General features: G+C 35.1%; 1 long non-coding RNA gene across 1 annotated transcript; it reads left to right on the plus strand.

Annotated features, from left to right (window-relative positions):
• Positions 1-1421: 1421 nt before the first annotated feature.
• LOC134510790 (uncharacterized) lies at positions 1422-8834 on the plus strand. The gene is made up of 3 exons (XR_010069728.1): positions 1422-1526; positions 1812-1879; positions 8784-8834. It is a non-coding gene; the product is annotated as an uncharacterized LOC134510790 (long non-coding RNA).
• Positions 8835-13284: the final 4450 nt, after the last annotated feature.

Below are 13284 nucleotides of genomic sequence, written 5' to 3' on the forward strand. Positions count from 1 at the left end.
GTGGCACAGCCTTCTGGTGTGTCAGCCACCCCCCCAGCTTTGTGTCATCATCGAACTTGCTGAGGGTGCACTCTATCCCCTCATCCAGGTCATTGATGAATATATTGAAGAGGACTGGACCCAGTACTGACCCCTGGGGAACACCACTCGTCACTGACCTCCAACTACACTCTGTGCCCCTAATCACTACCCTCTGAGCTCTGTCTTTCAACCAGTTACCTATCCACCTTACTGACCATTCATCAAGCCCACTCTTCCTAAGCTTCCCTATGAGGATGCTGTGGGAGACTCTGTCGAATGCCTTGCTGGAGTCAAGGTAGACCACATCTACTGCCCTCCCCTCATCTATCCATCCAGTTGTGCCATCATAGAAGGCTATCATATTAGTCAGACATGATTTCCCCTTGGTGAATCCATGTTGAAGTCTTCTGATAGCTTTCTTTTCCTCCACATGCCTTGAGATGACGCCCAGAACATCTGCAAGAATAAATATGCAAATGATTAAGTGATAAAATTAACCTTAAATTGTAGATAAGTCTTTTGCCTTTGCAATTGAAATTAATCTTGAGATATTATTAGATCAAAGGAAAGGAATCTGAATCAACATTGATCTTTTGATGAGGATATGCAGAAGTTCTGCATATCTTGAGAGCCTATGAAACTCGCTAGACAGGGCTTAATTTTAATTTTAGGTAGATCAAGAAGAGAAGTTCTTCCTCCCTATAGAGAAGTAGCTACTGCTGTAGCCAACACTTTGGACTTTGCAAGTGTTATGGTCAATGTACGAAGATGAAGCATTTTTTGGAAGATTTAATTTTAGGAATTGCTAATAGTAACAACATCCCAGTATTTTTATATTACCATGTTACATATGACATAGCTAACTTCACCCTGTACTTGTACAGTGAGCTATTTATAGAAGGGTAATTATTGAAAGACAGAAAATGATTCCAGGGATTTTGTGTCTTGGCTTTCTGTTGTAGTTATCTTGCTGTTATTTGAAAGAACTGAATTATTTATTTTTATTAGTATTGAGAAGGAAGTAAAAATAAAAGTCAAATAGCCTGCAGTTGAATTTCTTTGTTTTGATCTTGACATTTAAAAACCGGCATGCTATTATATATCATGGAAAACAGGTAAGGCTATATCATCTCCCTCCGCTAAAGCCAAAAAGTTGTTAATAAGATGCATATATCCTTTCCTTTTCTCTACTTAGAATTGATAGCATGTTCTGTAAGCAAACAAAATAATCCCCAAATAATTTGCATTTTCTACATTTGCAGAGCTGCATGCCTTACATTCAAGAGCAGCAAGAAAAGATGTTGGGAAACACTACCATATGATATTGATAGGAAAAGTAGAATACCTTGCACGTCTGCTGTCTTTACATTTCTCCTATCCTTGTGAGCACTGCAGGAATCCCACTTTTACAGCAAAGAAAATGGATTGAGAAGGCGAATACTTTTGTGTTACTTACGGTCTCAATCAGCAGGAGGTCTCCATGTGATATGACACCTGAAGGCCCTGTAAGTTCTGAGTTTATTACTAGACACCTGTCCAACTTCTTTTCCAAGAAGCATCAGGTCTATATAATGGCTGGACTAGCAAGCATGATTGGGCCTCTGCAATCATCTTTCATAGCTCTGGCTATGAAGAAGAGGCACCAATTCTCAATAAACCCTTACAGAGCAAGGTTCCCATAGGTCCCAGCAGTGTCTCTAAAAGGAGAACTCCAGGGTGCAGGCTCATTACCATATCATCCAATCTCGCAGTGCTAACTTTTTTTCCCCTCGGACCTTTATTCTTTGCAGTGCCAACTAATTCTCCAATTATCAAGTGTTCTATAAGACAAGTAATTGCAGGAGGACATCTCTTGAAGGTACGGCAGCCTGCAGTCCAAATGTTGCATTCTTTAACCCTTCAATTCACAATGAGAGCAGCCTGTATTTTGGCAGTTACTCACAGCATATAATAGATCTTTCTCAAACTGAAGACTCTCAGTTGACTGAAACCTCAGCTATTGTGATTTCTAGGGCTAATGAGGCTCTGCTGACTATAACACTACTTATGTTTTCTGATGTAGGATAAATTCAAAGTCAAGGAATCTCTCAAATTTTTTCAGGAAACTCAAAGCCCTACGACAGAATCTGTATCTAAAAGGTGCCTCACAAATTGGTATGTCTAGGAGAGAGTGCAGAAAAAGAGAAGTAACATAAAAATGAATTGAATGCGTTTTTAAAGAAAATTTAAGGTTTTTTTTTTAATATATAACCTGATACCTTAACTAACATTAAGCAGTCTGAAGTGGAGAAATACCAGAAACTTTGAATTCAGGTAACACAGATGAGGATAAGGAATCTCAGGAATACAAGTATATAAATGTGATTTAAGGCTCAGACTTTCTCTGTGTATTTTTATAGCTTTCAAGTGCCTTGCAATGTTAAGTAAAATAATATTGTTTCCTCCTCCAATAATGTTCACTGACTTCTCTACGTATATGGCACAGTATTAGCACATAGGACATTTTGGCATTTTCACAAATGTTTTCTCAGTTACATGCTATGTATTCTGTCTCTCAGATGCCAACATATTCATGTACAAATAAACAGCAGATTATTTCAGAACAGTTGGTGAAAGGAGTTCCAGAAAAATATTAGAAAATGATTCGATATAATTGTTTGAAGGAAGATTAAATAATGTGTAAAGGATTAAGTATAGGAGAGTAGTCCAAGAAAAATGGAGCAGTTCACTGAAACATGGCTATTCCCTTTAACTGTCCTCTAAATCCTCTAAGTGGAAACAGACGAATACACAGAGGGGTTACTGGGAATGGAAAAATCTTGTGTTGAGAAGGAAGGACCAAAATACATTGACCAAGAAACAGAGGAAAACTATTTGATAAAGTTGAACTCATATGCTGAGTGAATTCAAGGATAGATTTCAATAGCAGGAAGGCAGGTTTGGAATAGCTGAAAAAATTAAGGTGCTGTGCGGTGCAGAAAAGGGTCGTGGTGTTTACTTTCTTGTAGTGGGGTAGCATTTGGAAACAGGAGTAGTTTAGAGTGGTAGAGTGTTTTGTTAAAGCATTTATAGATTATTAGATGATAATAAATTAAATTTGAAGGCAAGAAAATGTAATGTTTTATCAGTTAAAGTTATTGTAAAGAGGTAGTAAGGTAAAAGGTACCTGGAAAACACTAGCTTGGCAAATACAATATCTAAATCTTTTGTTCTTACAAGGACACCTAAAGCATATTGTCACAACTGGTACATTATGATGCTACTTAGGAGAAAATTTTCAGCCAAAATTTAGATTTGCTGCAACTGAACCAACCTAGTGCACAAATGCAAAAATGTTTTTTTTGTAGTTAACTTTTAAGCTAACCGTATCACTAGAAGCTGTTTTTATACTGCTTTACAAATACTAACTACTTGAGGGAGGGCGGCAGGTAAAGGGGGGAAAGAAGTGTGAGTTCTCCTGGGTATGTCTTGCTTCTGTTGTGAACAAGCAATGTTGGATACAATTGTCCAGGCTGTCCTTTGAGCTTCAATGTTAACTAATAACTTCTTGTAGTTAGATCCCTACTCTTTCCAAGTTAATGGTCCACCTTCTCTCATTCATACAGAAATCATGCTTCCCTGGAAAGTCAGTCCAAACTACCTGACATTAGACAGCATTTCCACAAGGGAAAAACCAAGGCATTTGCTTAAAGATCAAGAGACTGTAACCTCAGAGAAGTGGGCGCTAAAAGTATAATCTTGAAAATTCCCTGGCTCTTTGTGTTTCCTTGCTATGATGTGAAAGAAATAATAATTCTCTTCAGAAGCAAAATGCAATTCCTGATGGCAGTTTGCATCTGACTCTAGGTCAGTGTTAGTTAACAGACAGGCTCCATGGGTGTCTTGAGAGTCTGTCACAATGTGGGGTAGTGAAGGAGTTTCTTACAGGAAAATAAAAAGACAATAGACTAGAATTCTCAGTTAATGTACCAGTAAAATGGACAGGTGTTTCCTACTTGACGTTAAGACCATGCACAGCTCTTTGTGAATGCAGGGCCTAAGTTGTATGGTCAGTAGAGCTTAGATGTAGTACAGAGACCCCGGTACAAATGTCAAAAAAATTCATGTCTAGCCCTGTTTTTCAACCATAGCAGAGAGTTTAGATTTATGTTTGGGTTTTTTTTTTTAAATAAAGAATTCTTTAATCTAGCAAGCACCTACAGCCCTAATATCTGTACTTCTAGTCATTATAGAATTCTTATTCTTTTTTTCTTTTTTTTTTTTCCTCAATGGTTTATATCTAAAATATTTGATTTGTTTATTTCCCACTAGGGAGGTAAACACACCTCTTTTCTTCTCTTGTGACCACACTAGTTGTGATGCTGCAAGTATTTCCTTTAGGTTTTCTCTTTGATAACTATGGCTGTAAAGAAACTTTTTCTTTTTTTTTGCTTTTCTTTTTTTTTTTTTTTGTTTAAATGACACCATGCCATTTCACAGAGTTATTGCTATATTATTACTCTTTTAACTGTTATTTTTAAATTCAGAGGAAATCTGTCGGACCAATGAGAATATATAGATTTTCTCAAAAGTTACCTAGAAGAACATGGTCTAATAGAAATCCTTTTTCTGTTTAAGAGCTATGAAAAATGTAGTCTGACTTACTGGATAGTCAAAGGAAAATATAGAAAGTGACCAGCAGAAGAATGAGGAATCGCAGTGATTTTTCATTGTGATTTTTCATTGTCCCCATTTTGATGTAGCTTGCAATTTCATGCTAAAGATTTGTAGTTAACACTGGAACTTTTCTCAGACATAAGGGAATTCCAGCAATGTTCCACAATGGAGCAGAAGAGAAATAAGATAAAATGACTCCAAATGAAATCCATTCTCTTTTTTTTGGCTGAGTCAAACCGAGGTTGAGGTAGCCCTTTTCATGTGTTCATTTGAGAAGGTGTTTGCTTTCTCCCCACCTCAAAAATAAGTTTATCTGAGATTTTTTTTCTGAAGTGAAATGGGACTTGGGCCAATGCTCAGCCATTGTATGAGATACCAGCCCTGTATAAAAAGACAGGAGATCAGATTTCTTCCATCACTACATTTTACAAGGGAAATCATAACCTTGATTTTGTACCACTGGTAACTGAAAGGCAAAGAGGCATTAGAAGCATTTTGTACGTTTTGTATGTGCTCTTTTATATTTCTGAGGTGTCCCACTGGTTAATAATAATGCTACTGCTTAGGTGAAACTCTTTCCTTAAGTCTGCATGCAACTACCTTTCAGCATTGATATCTTTGCCATAAATAAGACATTAAATATCCTGTAGAAAATAGTCAAGATAGAAAATTCACAATTTGAATGGGGACTGTTTTCATGTTTCTGACTAGCAGCTGCCATTCTCATCATGAGGTCATTAATCCAGCTGAATGGGGTGTCAGTCTACTATATTACCACTTTTATACCTTTACAAATAGATCCCCTGATAGCAGATCTGGGTTCTTAAGCCCCACAGAAACTGGTTTCTGTGATCTTATAAAAACACTAAAGAAGAATTTTCTAGCATCTCTTAGATCCTTCCACTCTCTCCTTGATAAGATTATTCCGCATTCTTTATTTGATGCAATGATTAGAGGTGGTTAAATTATTAGATTTATTCCAGAACTCCACAGTCAAATGGTTTCTCAATTTATCACTGCGTTTCTGGTTGCCAGTTATTTACTTTAACTTTTATACATCACGGATTAATGTTACTTTTTCATTGTGTGAATGGGTACAGCTGGGAAACTAAAACAAAAGTCATAACGCAAAAGTTATCATAATTTATTGTTAATTAAATTATGAAAGCCATAAGATATTATTTTTGCTGTATAAAAGGCATGGTGCTTTTTTAATATAGAAAATAATGTAAAAACAGTGGTATCAAAGTCTTTTTGCTAAAGTTTTTGGAAGGCATATCAGTTTGTGTACTGCATACACACGTACTTGTGTGTCATTCAGACTCGTATCAACCTGACAGATGCAAAAGCAGAAAAAGACAAAAAACCCCTAGTATGAACTTCTTGCAAATAGAGTTACAGCAAGTGTTTATATTACAATTATATAAGGAAGCATGCCATTTTATAAAAGAAAACTTAGAAGATATGAAGTTCCTCTGAACACATCTTTATCATTTTAAAAGCCCATTTGTTTTCTGCTGTTAGATTATAGTTTGAATTCAAAGGAGTAATTCTCCAAAGAAAGCATCAGGCTTATTTGTTCAATTTTATATCAAGATTAAAATGAAAGTAAATACTAAAATGAAATAATAGCTGAAGGAGTCTGCCCACCACCAGTTGTTTTTCTCTGATTATTTTCTACAATATCTCACCTTTATATATTAATATAATTAAAATAAGAATGTCAGCTCCTGCTTTGGGCCTAACTTGGCCTTTATAAACTAGCTTGACTTTTGAAATTTGTCAGTGCGATTAAATATTAGGTATTAATTTTAAAAACAATGTTAAATATTTATTTTTTCTGGGCTGCTGTTTTCCTTTTGCTCCTGAAGGTAGTCTAAAAGGGATGCTGTTTTGTGTTCATTTAGGATGCATTTATGAAAAAGAGTTGTTTTTTATTCTCACAACAAACTTCCTTGTAAGCATCTGAAAAATACCAAGAATTTTAAAAAATTAAGTGTATGCTTAAGTCTGTTGCATACAGTTCCATCCATGCTCGTACATTACAGAGGTAGTTTAATCACCCATAAGAAATTACTAGCTTCTCTGTTCGTGAAGCATGACATTTCAATTGCACAGCCAATAAAAGAATTACATGAAGAGGGCTGAAATGATTTACTGTATGGAAAGCCACAAGACCAAGGTTACCATGGTGAACTACCTTTCTGTGCATACAAGGTCAAGTGAGAGTGACCCGTCAGTGGACAACCTTCAGTGCTAACATAGTAATATATTGCACCAACAATGGTTTGTTGATCCGCTTCTTAAATAATTATAAACATTTTAATATTTGATATTTTTTCATTGCTGAATTTTTTACGTGTGGGCAATAATGAATACAGAAATCTTCATTTTATGCTTCAGTAATAGTACTTTAACAGCATTAGATGAACATCTGCGTTTAGCAAATTTTTATGAATTGTAATTGTATACAGTAATGTTTCTTTGGGTATGTTCAGAGGTTAAAAAAAGCTTACCAAGGGTTTTCAGATATTTAATCTAGTGTGTATGAGATTCTAGTTGATGCTTTTCATATTTTCTGACTCTGCATTATTGTATATTGCAGAATTCTTCTTTTGGTTCCAATGGGGCTGGAGATAGGGAAGCAGGGAGCATTGCAAATAGTCTGTGTACAAATATTGTCAAAGAAAACATACAATTATAATTAAAATGTTCAGAAAAAAGTCTGAAAAGCAGGGAGTTCATCTAATGGTTCTCTGAAAAATATTTTGTTGGTGCATAAAATGAGAACTATACTAATAAATGTCTCTTGAATTACATATGCTGTAAGAAAATGAAACCCTTTGGGTTATGAATCTTGGATTTAAAGAGGCAGTCATCAAATATTTAAGATGAAAATGCAGTAACACATGCTAGCTGTCATGTGTAAGTTTGGTGAATGTTATGACAAGGTTTTTAAAACATTCATAGTCAGAGTATTTTTATAAAAATGTTCATTAATTCAAACAGACATTCATATCTGGCAACCTGCATTACAATCGAGATTTCTAGATGCATGAGAAATCTTTGTAAAGCCAAGAAAATATGGGTGAAATATATAGCAATCATGTTTAAATTATACATTATAAGGCATACCTATCGGTATGTTGTCATATTATGCATTAAATTTAGTGCATAAATCAGGTTGTTATAATTCTGATGTCGCCAAAAGGCACAAAATATGACAAACAGGACTAGGCATGTAGATATTATCATACTCAATAATTCAATGAGCATTTGTTTTATGTAAATTAACTCCTGTTAATAAAAATTACACTCATTTATTACACCACTTCCATGTGATAATTAAAAAAATGTCCTTTTTCTTGAAAATCGTTACAAAATGTGAATAATGCATTTGTTTAATATCTTTATAAACAAGATCTTACCAACAGATTAGTTCTGAAAATGAAAGCGTTATTGATTTCTATAATAATTTCATAATACTGTTACATTGCAGTGCTGAAACTGCTAATCTCGTTTTTGTGGAGAACTCTATGCATTTAAAGCAGTGCTTGAACTCTCACATACAGCATATAAACAATATTAATTTGATACAGGCTGCTATTGTTGAATCTGCAGAAAAAGTACCTTTCAAAACGCGAAGAATAAAAGAGGAAGATACTTTTAACTGTAGCTTTTGATATAATGAACACAACTCCCTGTTAAAACAGTGGTGCAACAGAGTGGGTTTTTTCAATGCATTCAAGCGTATTGGGTGGTAATATACCAAAATTTCAATATGGTTTCAGTCTTCTTAATTTATACCTGAAATATATACCAACCTGAGAAAATTTTAGAGCTGTGTTCTTAACAAATCTCTGAAGTGTCTATGATTATGAGGGATCTCTAATCAAGGATACAACTTATCACCTAACCTTGTGTCTACTTTCCCATTGGAAAAAAAAAAAGTAAAAAAAAGTTTGGAAGCTTGTTATTGCCTGCTTTTAATTCCAGAATGTCAGATCTCATTGGATTTTCTTTTTTTTTTTCTCTCTTCTTTTTTCTCTTCTTAATAATTAGTACGTGCAGACTTTCTTAAGACATTATTTTTCTGATCTTACCAGAACAACAAAAGACAGAAGTGAATATGTGCGTGGAAAAAGATTCAAGACAAGACCTACCTCATGCTAAGGAAATTATTCAGAGCCGAAAACATTTGTCTAAGGGCTACTAATTGAGTTAGTGAGCCAAATCGTGGAGAACCTGTGGACATCTTGATAAGACACAGCACGCAAGGAAGGTGAAATTCTTGAACCTCACCTGCTTCCACCCTTCATCGCTAGACCCAGCAAGCCTCTTGGCAGGAAATAAAAGACTTCTTATCTTCTGTTCTTTATTAAAAGTAACTAAATAAGTACTTTAAGGTACCAGGCTTAGCTGAAGCTGAGTATGCTGCTGTGAATGGTGGTCCCAACTGAGCATCATGTCAGAGCACTTCTATTCAGTTGATTGTTAGTGGCAGGCTGTGAGAGCCACCACTTAGCTTTGTAAAGTGGCAGAAATCAAAGAAGGCCTTGTCGCTGTGCACAGAGAAACGGCAAATGATCCTGAAGTGCATTTTCCGGCTCCCCTGGAATGTTGTGGGAGCAAACATTGAAAACCGTGGGGCACGTACTCACTGGTGAAAACTCTTCCGTTCACTTGCAGGACACATCACACAAAGTTCCTGTGCTTTATAAAGGAGAGCCAGTTAGACTGCCAGTTGTATGACAGCCAGATCATGATATTACTGGGACTGTTGTCCGATTACCAAATGACTGACAGACTATATTAGGTTTTGAATGGTGCATAGGGACTTAAAAACCTGAAACTAAAAATACACAGACTAAGAAAGGCCAAAGTTTTGATCTATCTTGTGGCCATTGGCAACTGACAAAATAAGTGGAGTTATATTTCATGATCAGAAAAACATAGGCTAGATAGCATTAGTATTATGTCACAACCACAATGGGAATGAATGTGTAAAATGTGGAAATCTGTCTGGTAGTCATAAATGCATAGGTTACATCTGTTGTTTACCCAAGATTGAATTAAAGAGAAATTTATAATAGGTTTTTAAAGAGAAAATTAAAAGTTCGCCAGAGAAAATGAGCACAATAAAGCAAGTATAGAGAACCTTCAGAAAGAACCCATGTTTTAATGTTCTAGAACACCAAGATTTTTTATTTTTGTCTCAGTTTTCAGGCTCTTTTGCTTAATTAAGGTATTAGACATTTACACTGGTACTTTGGGTATCTAAGTCGGTCCTGGAAATCTGTAGATATTCTTATTTCTTCTTTCAATATACAACAGGGCTTTTCTCCTGTCTTTGTTTTTTTGAACTGTACCTTCCCAAGATATTTAAATAGTCCATCTAATTGACACAAGATTAAGAAAAAAATGGGTTTCTAATCATTGTGGACCAGAGCAGTAAAACATTATTTGAATTCGTGCTGAATTTGATTCAGATGTCAGGCTTCCAACTGAAGAACTGAGTATGGCAAAATATATTTATATGTATTAAATTAACAATAAAATTTTAGTATACTTTTTAGTGAGATTTTAAATTTTGATTCCACTCTCCCTCACTTTAAATTATACAGGAGTATTAGAGGTCAGCTGAACTATAATGCTAAAAGAACATCAAAGTCACTGAGGACTCTTGTTTTCCTCTTTTTACGGCAGTTGTCTAAGTAAGAAAAGATGGTGACACTAGATAATATCCAAGTGATTTTTTTTTGGCCACTGAATCATTTAGAAGAATATATGAAGGTGAAGACTTATGTATTGGAAAGGGATATTCACTTCTCACCAAAAATGATTGGCAGCAGTGTGATGCATTACAGATTATTACCTATAGATTCTCTTTTTTCATTTCATTACAATCCAAAATACAACTGATAATATTCAAAACTGTATCTGTTTTTATAAAAGAGATTCTCAACCATTGTACATTTGTGAGGCTATTAAAATATACATTCATCTCCTGTTCTATAAGGGAATTCAGGCCACATTTATCTGGAAGGACTGCCTTTTTTGGAATTTATCTTCCTTTTCTACCATTTCTAGGATTTGGCTTTCCTTTAAAGAGTATGAAAATAATGTGACTTTAGTTTAGTTTTTAGGGTTTCTTATTGTTTATTTCGCAGTTTGACTGTCAATGTATTTACTGGTGGGAGCTGTGATTTTTTTAGCTGACAAAATGTCTTTGTGGATTGCTTTTGTCCAATTAATACTTTGAAACTGTAAATAGCATCTAGGTAGGAGGGGTATATGCACCATATAAATTACTAACTAAATATGGAGTGGTTTTTTTCTCAGTAAGACTCTTTTTGAAAATGTAATTACATTTAATACTTAAGTGCATACAAACTGTATGTGCCGGTGGAAAAGAAACAAAACACAGCAACAGGCAGTAACCTTTGTTCAGCAGGAGACAGTATAAGCACAAATCAAAGCAAGCAACAAATGTAAAAACATAAGCGAACAAAAATAGCATTTTAAACTGGAGATAAAGCCTTACTTCTTCACCTTACAGCTATATAACTAGAATTCATATTCATGTGGAGATGGAGCGACAAAGGGAAGAGAAAAAAGAATCTCTGTACACTGAGGATCACTTGCAACCTATTACAAGTGCTACAGGTATGGCAGATCTCTGGAGTCTCTTGAGTTATATATACAACATTGAACGTGGGAAGAAGGTGGTTGCAGCCATTTAATAGTAATATATTTGAAGTAAGATGTCATTACATATATATTTAGGGGAAGATGAAACTTGAATATACTAACCTCAAATATTCAAAATGTTTCCATAAGCTATTAAGTAAAACTTTTGTTAGTGTTAATTTTCTAAAGGCATTTTCTCTCTCATAGTCCTTCTGTCTTTTTGTGATCTATGTGTTTTTCTCCGATTGCAGGTTTTTTTACTACAGATCTGCTGAATTGGCACTGCTAGTTCATGTAACAGTAATGCTTCATACAGCTTCGAAAGATTTGGCAAAGACTTCTGAATAAGTATTTTCAGATAAATGTGATGCATTTCATAAAATATATTTAGTGGATAGATGTTGCATTCTATAACATCTAATACTTACCATAAGGGTCTTTAATTGTGAATGTCACTGTTATTTTCACTATGAGGAAGGCACATTTTTTTTAAAAAAAAAAAAAAAAAAGAATAGTCCAGATGGAGTTTCTCATTTTTAATTCTCTTCCTTGGAAAACTGCAGGTGCACGTTCATAATTTGACAGTGCTGCATTATGGATTAGCTAGTGAAGGCTATTGTACAGTGAGCTCTGCAGTCATCTCATTGACCCCCTTGAAGTCCAAGCATATAATCTCTGTGACACCAACACTGCTGCCAAACTTGTGCTTAAGTGGTGCAGCTAAGCAAGTTTTTGAAAGGATTGTATTTAAAAATGCAGAAAGACATGAACATTGAATTCCACAAAAGCTAATTTTAGAAATAGCATGTGTTTTGTAGTTCCTAAGGCTATAAAGAAAATAATCGAGCAGCACTGATTCAGTTTTTTTTCTAGTCTATAAACAGAAAAACTTATTTTAGGTGTTAATGAATTAATAGTTTATTCATATACACTGATGACCTATATGTGAAGTATTAACTTGATGCAATTTAAAATTGCCTAAAAGATTAAGCCTGTGAAATATTTTTAACAGAAAAAGCTTGACTATAACTAAAATAAGAGTAATCTGTGCAATAAATTATTTAAATACATAAATTAGTTGCATACTTTGGAGGAGGAGGGTTGCTTAATTTGAGAAGACAAAATTCTAGAAAAGTATTTAAATCCAAATATAAACTCAAGGTCTATTTAAATGCAGCTTTTGCATTTCCAAAGATGACTGTGCTATGTATGCATAAAGTAGGAACGGATTGTTTTGCTGGCACAGATTCAGCGGGTAAAGGAAGGAGCGTATCTTTCCAGCTCTCCTCTGTTAGCACAATCTGGTCATATGACATAATAAGAGTAATATGATGCAAAGGGTCCCTCTGCTTAAGTTCCCGGCTACAGGAGCTGAGTCAGGTAGTGAATAAGCTACATACAAGTAGCTTGGAGAACTCTGTGTAGTTGACTTTGCTTAGGTAGGTAGTTTCTCTCTTCAAGGCAAAAGCATAATTTGCGTTATAAAATTTAGAGAAAAGCAAACTTCAGAATGGTAGCAGTTTGAAGCCATAAATTTAGAAAGAGAAGTAGCTTGTAAAATAACAGTAGGGAAGGGGTATGTCTGTCAAGTGTGGATGTAAAGCAGAGATGAGTTTAGAATAGAAGGAGAAAGGAAGCAAACTGTAACCTAAAGAAAATGGAGTTCTACATAGACCCTTGAATGGCTGCAATATATTATATCCCCACTCAAGTACCTTTTCCGCTGTCACTTTCTATCTACCTTGTATCCCTTCTTTGTCCAACTTTTCCACACCCTCTCACCCTGAATGTCAGTTTTCCTTAGGCGTGTCTTTAACCTTTTAGATTCCCCCCCGAATCTCTGTGTTTACATATCTGTCTTTGAGTCTGTGAGTGCCAGTTCTTTTTCTAGCCTTGTCTTCCATCTCTTGTTTTATT

The sequence above is a fragment of the Chroicocephalus ridibundus genome, chromosome 2 (assembly GCF_963924245.1).
Source record: "Chroicocephalus ridibundus chromosome 2, bChrRid1.1, whole genome shotgun sequence".
NCBI classification, from domain to species: domain Eukaryota; kingdom Metazoa; phylum Chordata; class Aves; order Charadriiformes; family Laridae; genus Chroicocephalus; species Chroicocephalus ridibundus.